The sequence below is a fragment of the Miniopterus schreibersii genome (genome assembly GCF_964146895.1).
Source record: "Miniopterus schreibersii genome assembly, chromosome: 1".
NCBI classification, from domain to species: domain Eukaryota; kingdom Metazoa; phylum Chordata; class Mammalia; order Chiroptera; family Miniopteridae; genus Miniopterus; species Miniopterus schreibersii.
This window is the reverse complement of record NC_138101.1, coordinates 36,616,924-36,626,415: the sequence shown is the minus strand read 5'-3', so window position 1 is coordinate 36,626,415 and position 9,492 is coordinate 36,616,924. Positions and strand designations below refer to the sequence as shown.

Sequence of the window (9,492 nt, the reverse complement as noted above, 5' to 3'; positions counted from 1 at the left end):
TGAGATAAAAAAATTTTATGATAATTTATTAGTCCCGGGAAACTGCATGTTGTATCTTAATCAGAAATTTAGAGTGATTTCTTAAATAGCTACAGAATCCATCTCACATTCAAATTAAAGCCTTAGGTTTACTTACTTTCACTTACCTGAGCAAAATTTCTGATTCCTAGCAAGCGTGGGGAGGGGCAGATGAAAACCAAAGGTGTGCCCTGGTCAGCCCCGCAGGGCGGCGCCTCGGTTTCCGAATGGGATCCGCCCGGAGGCCCGGCCGAGCTCGGACAGGCTGGAAACCGGGGGTCCGCCCCGCAGCGGGGGCCCCGGCCAGTTCCACTTCCCAGGCGGGCTCGAAACCCCAAGCTTTTCCTTCGGGGTTGCGGCGTTGGTAGCCCCGAATGTCCGTCAACGGAGACGTTCATGGATAGAAACGTTCGAAAACCGAGGCACCGCTGTACTGGATTAACATTGAATATTGTACATGAGTTGAGGGTGAAATTTTCTAACAGCAGCTGGAGCAGACCCTGTGTTATAATCAAATTTTTATTTCCAGAGGAGAAAATACAAGCTATAATAAGTCTTTGAATAGGAAGAAAAAAAATCACAATATAGTTTTACTCAGTTTTTATTTTTACTCAGAAATTTAAAAATATAATAAGCCAGTGAACCTATATGCATTCATGCATAGCCCACAGACGGGCCGGGCAAGCCTGCGGAGGGGACGGGAGTGGGGTGGACGGGGTCCATGGGGGAAAGTAAGGGGACATCTGTAATACTTTCAACAATACAGCTAGAATTTTAAAAATATATTTAAAAAAAAAAACAAAAGAAAGTAATGTGAATGTAAAAAAAAATCTCAATTTTTCTGTCTTTAAGCATTGCTGAGTCAACAACTCTTTAGAAATTATGATTTAGCTCTCACTGTATTGTATTTGGAAAGAGTAATGGATCATTTAAAGAAATATATTATTAAGTATTGTTTTATATGCTCCTACATTTTCCTCCTTTTCACACACTTCTCTTAGTGAAGAAAAGGTAAATATTAGGGGCAAATTGTAGTAGAACTCTTGACATATTAACACTTTTACACATGTTCAGTGAAGCTGTGTCAGTGACAGACCCATGTTAGAGCAAAGACTAGAGATGACTCAAAGCCATCTCTTCTTTTTATCTCCTGCCTGCTTTTGTGGGTCTTTTCTAGACGTCAGGAATGAAGGTGGGGAAAGATTAAAAACAGACATGACATTTTCTTTTGTACTGTTGACATTTAAAATATATATATCGAAATGCTTTCTTAGTCAGAAATATCTATTCTAAAATTAAAGCACAAAATGGCTTTTGTAAGTGACTGTACAAAGAAGATAGGGTCTTGTTTTCTTCATATGTAAAATATCATTGAATGTTGTATTATAAATTACTGCTTTCTTTACTTTTACACTTTCCATAAAGTCATCTTCTTAGAAAGGATTGTGATCTACAGTGAGATGCATGGATCATTGTTTTAACTACTTTGAAATTACAAGCATTAAGTACGATTTCCATTAATTTATATTGATACCTTTAATTTGCAAGCATTGTGCTCCTTGGGGACACTCAATACATAGCACACGATTGCTTTCCTCAAAAAGCTCATTATTAATGTTGGAGAAAGACAAGAACAAAAATAATTGTATTAAAATGAGATAAGCATGAATAGATTAATTATTTCTTAGAGGAAGATGAAAATTTGGAAGACAATCACACTTCTGTTTTTACTTTACTGAGCTGTTGTTATTTTAGTGGGTGTAGAAAGCAGTATTATAAGATGCACCCTGCCCAAAGATTATCAGCCCAGCTAGGCACACTCTTTCTTCCAGTTATTCAATCAAATGCAAATCTAGGTATTGCTTGAGGAATATTGTAAATATAATGAATGTCCCAAAATAGTTGACCTTAAGATAGGGAAATTATCTGAGTGGACCTGACCTAATTCCGTAAGGCCTTTAAGGGCAGACAGCTTTTTTCCAGATGTTCACAGAAAAGGACATAGAAGAACTGTACTCTAGCTTGCATGGGAGAAAACAAATATTCAAATATTCATGCTGTGAACTACCTATCAGATCACATGATTTGGAATTGAATTCTTTTAGGATATAAAAATTATGTGACCTAATTGATCAAGAAATAGATGAGTAGGCATTTTAGGCAGTGGAGTTTAAGTGGAGAAGCTATGAGTTTTGGTGATGGGAAGATTATAACTGCAATAATTAAATTTATATGAGCTCAAGTTTTATTATGTTAAAAAAATGCTAAAAATATCAGGGCTTTTGTTTTGTTTTGTTTTGATAAATTAATTAATACCTTAAACTCTACTGGTGTATAAACATGAGATTCCTCAATAGATGAAATAAAAATATACTAGTTAAATCATGACAATGTAGATTTACCTTTACAATGTAAATTTAATTTAAAAATACTAAAAAAAAAAATTCCTGTGGATCTTTCCTTCTTGAATCTGACATCCATTAATTCATTTTCTTATGAATTTATCAATTCATACCTGGATTGATACAGTATCATATCTCATCTCTACTTCAGTCCACAACAAATATACTATATCTTGTAAAAAGCTGTTAGTAACTTGGATTGTAAGTGTCCATGAACTCCTGTAATATAACAGGAAACTTGTTGTATAAGTGCATACAGTTATTTTGAGGAGAAATGTTCCTTAGCTTCTAATAAAATCTCAAAATTTTAAATGAGTCCTTGACCTAAATATTAATCACAAGTTCTGCCTTCCTAAAATGCTATTCATCATGCCCATTCTCTGATCTAAAAAATGTGCAGTTCCTATTGCCAACAGGTTAGAGATTTTGATACGGCCCTCTTTTTAGCTTTTCTAGATCACGGTTTGTATGATTTCAGCTCTCCTTTCCCTTCAGCTGGAGCATGCATGGGCTCAGACTTAGTGCCTGTCACAGTGCTCTTCGGATGCTATAATCTTACTAACTTGTTGAATATGCTTTTAAATCCTTATTGTAGAATAGCTTGACTGAGTCAGTTTTGTTCCTTTCATTTGTGAAGATCTCCTTTAAGCTAAAACACTTGTACAAAAGAACATTTTATCCAACAGGAATAGCTATGCTGATTGCTTTCCAAATCCAGGAGCCTGAGAATTCTAAAAGATAACTTTCATTATTACTACATGGAGAGTTCTCATTTTAGTTATTACCACATTTAAAAGATACCGTTTGGTTCCCCATAATCCCTCTGCATTTTCAGTTTCTGTTTATTAGCTCTGGAGTATATTCAAGATTATAGCCAGCTTGGTTTAAATTTGGAGATCTTGCAAACCAAATAGAGCTGAGCTGTTGTACTCTAATAAAATCTCTCTGACAGATTACTCTTCCACTATCCTTACCAGCACTTTTTTTCCAGGCCCTGTTTTCACACAAATGTATAAAGTCTATACCTCTAAAAATGTACACATAAGAGCCACCTCTTTCAATATCTAAAAAACTTACTAATAAAAATCAGTGTTTTCTGACATAGTTCAAAGTTTATTGTCTCTGGAAAAGAATATTTTTAAAAAATTTATCAAAACTGTGAAAGTCAGCAATCTAGAACACAGCTATATTTCCAGTGAATGTCTCCTGTTCAAAACATACCCTTGAAGGCATTGTTTTGAGAATTGATGTCAACGAAAAGCATTTTGTCTGCTGATTCACCAAAAGAAGTAAAATGTATACCATTATTGCTATTAAATTGTTAAACTAAATGAGAAAAAGAAGAGAGAAAATATAGGATCAATATTATTAGACATGAATTAAGAGCCATAAAGAATTAGAGACTTGGCATTAAGTACTGAAGATATTATTCCTGACTAGAATTATTGAAAATAAGTGATTATGGTGTTTTAATTATGTCATTGAGTAGCAGGTGGGAAAACACAGTGAAAGAGAACATGGAATAAAATACCTAGATAAAAGCTAATTATAGTAATCCTCTTTCCGCATCTCTTAATGTCTCGTAATTTTTATGTAGAATAAAAGGGGGAAATGTATTCCATTTCCAAAAGAAGGCAGGGACTGCTTAATGTTGCCTCAATAGAATTAGCACCAAATGACAAGAGTGCTCTGTTAACAGACTAGAAGACATACATGAAACACTCAAACCAGCTTTATTTCTCATCATAGACTTAGACGCATATGGGGAAATACTGGACTGGGTGCCAATCTGTTTGCAGATAGCTTCCAGGAGCTCTCGACAAAGGTACAGGCAGGATTCATATCTTAAAAACCTAGACTCCTAAGAGAAAATGTCCTAACATTCTGACTCCTAGGATGGAGGCATGAAGTTGTAGATGCTGTTGAAGATCTTAAGGGCAAGATTCTCAGACCTGAGCGGTGATGGGGTTTACTAGGCAGCTTGGCAAGGAAGGAGACTACTGTAATTAGCCGGGAGCTCAAGCACCCCTTTACACTTATTCTTCTCTTTGCTTTTGTAGCAAGGGCTTTTGCAAATGGCATTTTTTGTAGTATGGAGTAGCATTGGGTTTGGCTTCAGTAAAACAGAATTAGAGACTCTGTACTCACATTTTTTTTATTTGTAAGAAATGGAAAATGATAGCAACCTTTTAAAATAATTGTACAAATCTGATGGCTGTGGAGACATTTTTACAGTGTTGTATCAGAGTCCATCAAGGGAAACAGAAACTTCTCTAAAAATGTTTGAAATGGCTTGTCACACTGCTAATGAAAGAGCTATGAAGTCAGTCTGAAAATGGTGAAGTATTATCAACAACAGGAGAAACTACAGACTCTAAGTATATGATAAAGTGAGGAGGTGTGTTACTGGCACCCAGGGACTGAGCCAAAGGCTGCTGGAACCACTTACCTACCTATTTAGTCAGAGCTGGAGCCAAGGGGAGAGGGTTATAGGAACTGCTAGGAATATCTTGGCTTTTCCCTTAGAAACCTTCTAATTTCTCACCACTCTTTCCTACTGGTTTAACTCAGCTGCAAGACTGCTGCCCAGCAATATTGGAAAACGTAGCCAGTAGGCTCAGCCAACCCCCCCCCCCCCCCCCCCGTTATATAGAGCCCAGCACCAGAAAGACAATGATTGGATTTGAGAAAAAACACACAAAGGACTGATTCATGGTTCACAGATGTGCTTGGTAAATGGTGCATCTCTGATACCTGCCATTCCTTAACATAATGCCATCCATTTCTGAAATATTTATAGAGCCTTGTATGATCCAATAAGTAAGTCTTTGGTAAATTAGTTCCATAGAAGGTTAATAGATTTTTATGTTAAGAAAATAATATCTATTTTTGCTCAAACAAATGAGTTTAACAAAGTTAAATAAGATTGTCTATTTGGGGATTTTCAGAACTTTATTCTGAATGTGACTCTTATAAAAGGTAATTTATTATTTGGTTTCCCAAACTTAATTGAACTTGGAATCTTTTGTCTTTGGTTGAACATTTTGATAGGACTAGACTCTTTACCTATACTTCTATAAACCGTATTAAATTTACAAAATTATAATAATCTTTGCTTATATTTATGTTACTCTTGTGATATACCACAACTAATAATACAAAAAGGAAATATCAAGACCAGGAACTAATTTAAAACCATATTCTGATTCCAAATTCTCAAAACAATCCGTGGTATTAAGTGACAGCTGTTTCAAAACCATTGGTGAACACACATAAATTGTTCCAGAAATTACCATGGCCCAAGACTGTCAGATACTGGTGTTGGTTATAGCTACAAAGGCAGTTTAAGTTGATGCTGACCCTGACATCTTATTTTTGCACCCCCATCTCTTCCCGTTTCCCAGCGCCGCCCCAGACTACCTTCCTTACCTCATCCTGGCTGTTACCCACGAATTTCCTTGACCCAGTGACTGTCCTGCAGTGCTCCCGCTGAAATGTTCTGAAATCACTTTGCACCTGCCACAAATCAACTAGCATTTCCACTCTCAATTCAAATGTCCTGTGCTCTGCAAAATCTGACTAGATGTCCCTTTCAGAAAAATGCGTTGCTCTTTCATTTAGTTATGATTATACTTATGTCTCTACTATGCTACCTATCACATTGCATCATAGTTAGCTAGATACTTGTCTGTCTCCTCTGATATGATATAATCCTAAAGTTAGAGATTATATTTCATGCGTGCCTTTAGCCTCAATTTTTTGCACTGTCACAGGACCTTTGTAGCCAATCAATAAACATTTATTAAAATTACTTAAACTCTGACCCATAAAAGTATACAAATAAAGAAAAAACACAGTTTGGAAATTACTCTTTGCTATATTGTCTGGGAAACTACCTGAATTATTTAATTCACATTGTATGTGAGAGCATAACCTTGGTCTATACATCCTATTAAAATATTATTCCATGGGCAAACTCATTTAGCCCTCAATCTCCACTAAGCAAATTTGTTATACACCCCAATACTTCTATTTTGGTATTCATCTAAGTACTTTCCCTCATGTGTACAAATGGATAACCCTCTATTTTACCCCCAAGGCATATTCAAGCTTGAAAAGGGCTACAGTAATCCAAAAAGAGAAGTGTATGCTATTCATTCCAGCAAACCATGACTATGAAAAAGAATGCCAAAGGGCATTATTCATTAAAAAATGAATTAACAAGGCTTTCTGCAATTTTGCTGCAGATTTTTCTTTGACAAAAGACTAAAAGAATGCATGATGCAGTGGACCCAAAAGCAAAAAATACATTCTGGCAACTATTCAAATGCAAATTTGGCTACGCTGAGTGTTCAGGTGGCAGTCTGGGTTAGTTTATATATTGTCTATCATTGTAACAGTGAAACACTCAGACAATCTAATTAGGTTATTAAAATTACTTGTTTGAGAGAGACTAGATTTATCTGAAAATCTTCTATATAAAAATACATTTGAATGGCAGAGAAAGATGTATCAGAATCTTTTATGTAAAGAGAAAACTCATGAAAAAATTCAAAATAGAAAAAAACACACAAATAAAATAAAAAACACAGCCAGGCTGGGTGTGGCTCAGTGGTTGAGCATCAATCTAGGATCCAGGAGATCGCGGTTCAATTCCAGGTCAGGGCACATGCCTGGGTTGCGGGTTTGATCCCCAGTAGCAGATGTGCAGGAGGCAGCTGATCAATGACTCTCTCATCATTGATGTTTCTGTCTCTCTCTCTCCCTCTTCCTTACTCTCTCTGAAATCAATAAAGATATATTTTTTAAAAATAAATAAAATAAAAAACACAATACACACTCAAAACACAGGGAGTTTATTGGGTTAACAATTATTTACAATTTCTGTGGAATTATTTAATGAGTTGAACTTGTTTCATTTTAGTCCATATATTCTGTTTCAAATTAATGACTCTCCCTTAACATGCATTAGTAGTTTGAATCATTCCTACATCACCAGTTCACCTTGTTTATCATGTGTATCTTTCCTATATCCAAATCATTACCCTTAAGTGACTCCTGGTTTTGCCACTGCCTGGAATCCTCTCTGCTACAAACACCTCTAGAAATTTTAATGGTGTCAACAGTAAGTGGAAACTCAGTCATAAGCATGATGTTCACTGTCTGCTGCCTGAATATTAGAGAGTAAGAGTTATGATGGATCCTTAGCAAAGCAATAACCCTTTAGGTTTTTCTCAAAGATATTTCTGTTGATTTGTCCCTAAAAAGCTCAGTTAAATGAACTTCAAAACAATCTTATTTCTAGTACGATGGACTTCTAGTTCAACTACTCTTAAGGAATGTCTTCTCCTCTCACCTGCTAATACTGCACAAACCATGTAAATAACAACAAAGAGCCACTAATACCTTCTAGTTGATTACTACATATGAGATTATTTCTTTTGTGTCCAGCCTAGGCAATGTGAAAACAAGCACTTGTCCACTCATCTTTATTTAGAGTTAGCAACAACTTAAAGAATAAAAGTATATATTGGGTATAATATGATTTGAACACCAAAAACAAAATGATAATTATTATATTTTGTTTTTCTTTTTTCTTATTCTTTGTAGAAAGAGAAATATCATAAGAGTATTTGAATAAGAAAATTCTAACATCAAGGTTTTATTTTCTTACATGAAGTTGGTGATATTATCTTTATTCAATTATATATAGAACAGTAGGAAAACTTGGAATTTATTAGTGTGAAAATAAGTGGAACAAGTTTTTGTGGGTTTAATGCATATTTTATAGTAAACTGAATTCAGAGATCATTTTTTATAGATAACTTATTCATAATTTCAGCATTTCTCACAGTGTACAGCAGACATTTACCTTTGCACAATAGACACAGAAAAAGATTGTTAAGTAAATGAAGTTTAAGCAACACTAATTAGTAGAAATACTAATTTAGAAATTAGTATTTCTACTAATTAGTAGAAATATTTAAGCCAAAATATTTCTATTTTGGAGGAGCATAGGGGTAGAAAAGAGGATACCTCAGTCAGAAAACATCTAAATATGGTGCTCTCTGAAAAAAAAAACATTCCAGGAAATTGGGACGATATCAATGGAGGATCCAGTAGTAAGAGCCTATCACTTTGAGAAAGAAAATAAAAAAGATCTGAGTGGTTCAGAGGAGGACATTACTGAGTTGAAGATTCCAGTTATTAATAAGCATGGGAAGAAAATGACTTCTGCAGGAATAGTTGAATATATCCGGGTGTGAAGTACATAATATGCTGTAAAAATTTGGAGCTGAGATTAACAATGCTCTTCTTGCAAAGAGAAAAATACCAGCAGTGTAGACCAAGGCTTCTCTCAAAAGAAGTAACCAGAAAATTGAACATATTTGGAAAATCCACCAAAATCAAAGGTAGAAGCTTAACCAAGAATATTCTCAGAAGTTCCTGACTTTGTTTCAGTAGTGGGAGATAGATGTACAGAAAGTTGAGAAACAAGAAGAAAAACTAGATAATTTGTTTCTACATCCACAAAAGGCTTTCCAATAATCTATAGTTGTTCAGAGCCAGAGACTGAAAAAAACTAAACAGTTATATGAGCAGTTCACAAAGAGTTTGGAGGACTTGGAGAAGAATCATAATACTCTACTTACTGATGCACAGAATGAACTTAGAAAAGAAACGGCTTTGTTGCAAAAACAAATTATGATGGACAGTCAGTAGCAGGAGAGGGAAAGTGTTGGAAAGTCCCTTCAATTCATGTTATTCTGATGACTCATTGAAGGAAGATCTTGAACCTAAATAATATTATACAGTTATATTAACTAATTAGCTAAGTCTTTAGAGCGGTTTTAAAATTCTAGTTTAAAACATTACATTATGTTAATCATTAGCTTAAGTGCAAGCCTCCTTTTTGTGTTAACCTCCAAATAAAATCTAAGCAGTTATGTGAGTAGCAGCGATTCCTAAATTGTATGTATCAAGCTTTCTACTTTATAAGAGAAATAGTGATTTTTTTTTCTGTCTAACACTTGTCAATTAACTTAGCAATAAAGATAATTTAATTTCCAAA

At 34.9% G+C, this 9,492-nt stretch overlaps 1 pseudogene across 1 annotated transcript; it reads left to right on the top strand.

Moving 5' to 3' along the window:
- The first annotated feature begins 8,527 nt into the window (after positions 1-8,527).
- LOC308564465 (synaptonemal complex protein 3 pseudogene) lies at positions 8,528-9,191 on the top strand (annotated as a pseudogene). The gene has a single exon. The product of its transcript is annotated as a synaptonemal complex protein 3 pseudogene (transcript).
- The last annotated feature ends 301 nt before the right edge of the window (positions 9,192-9,492 follow it).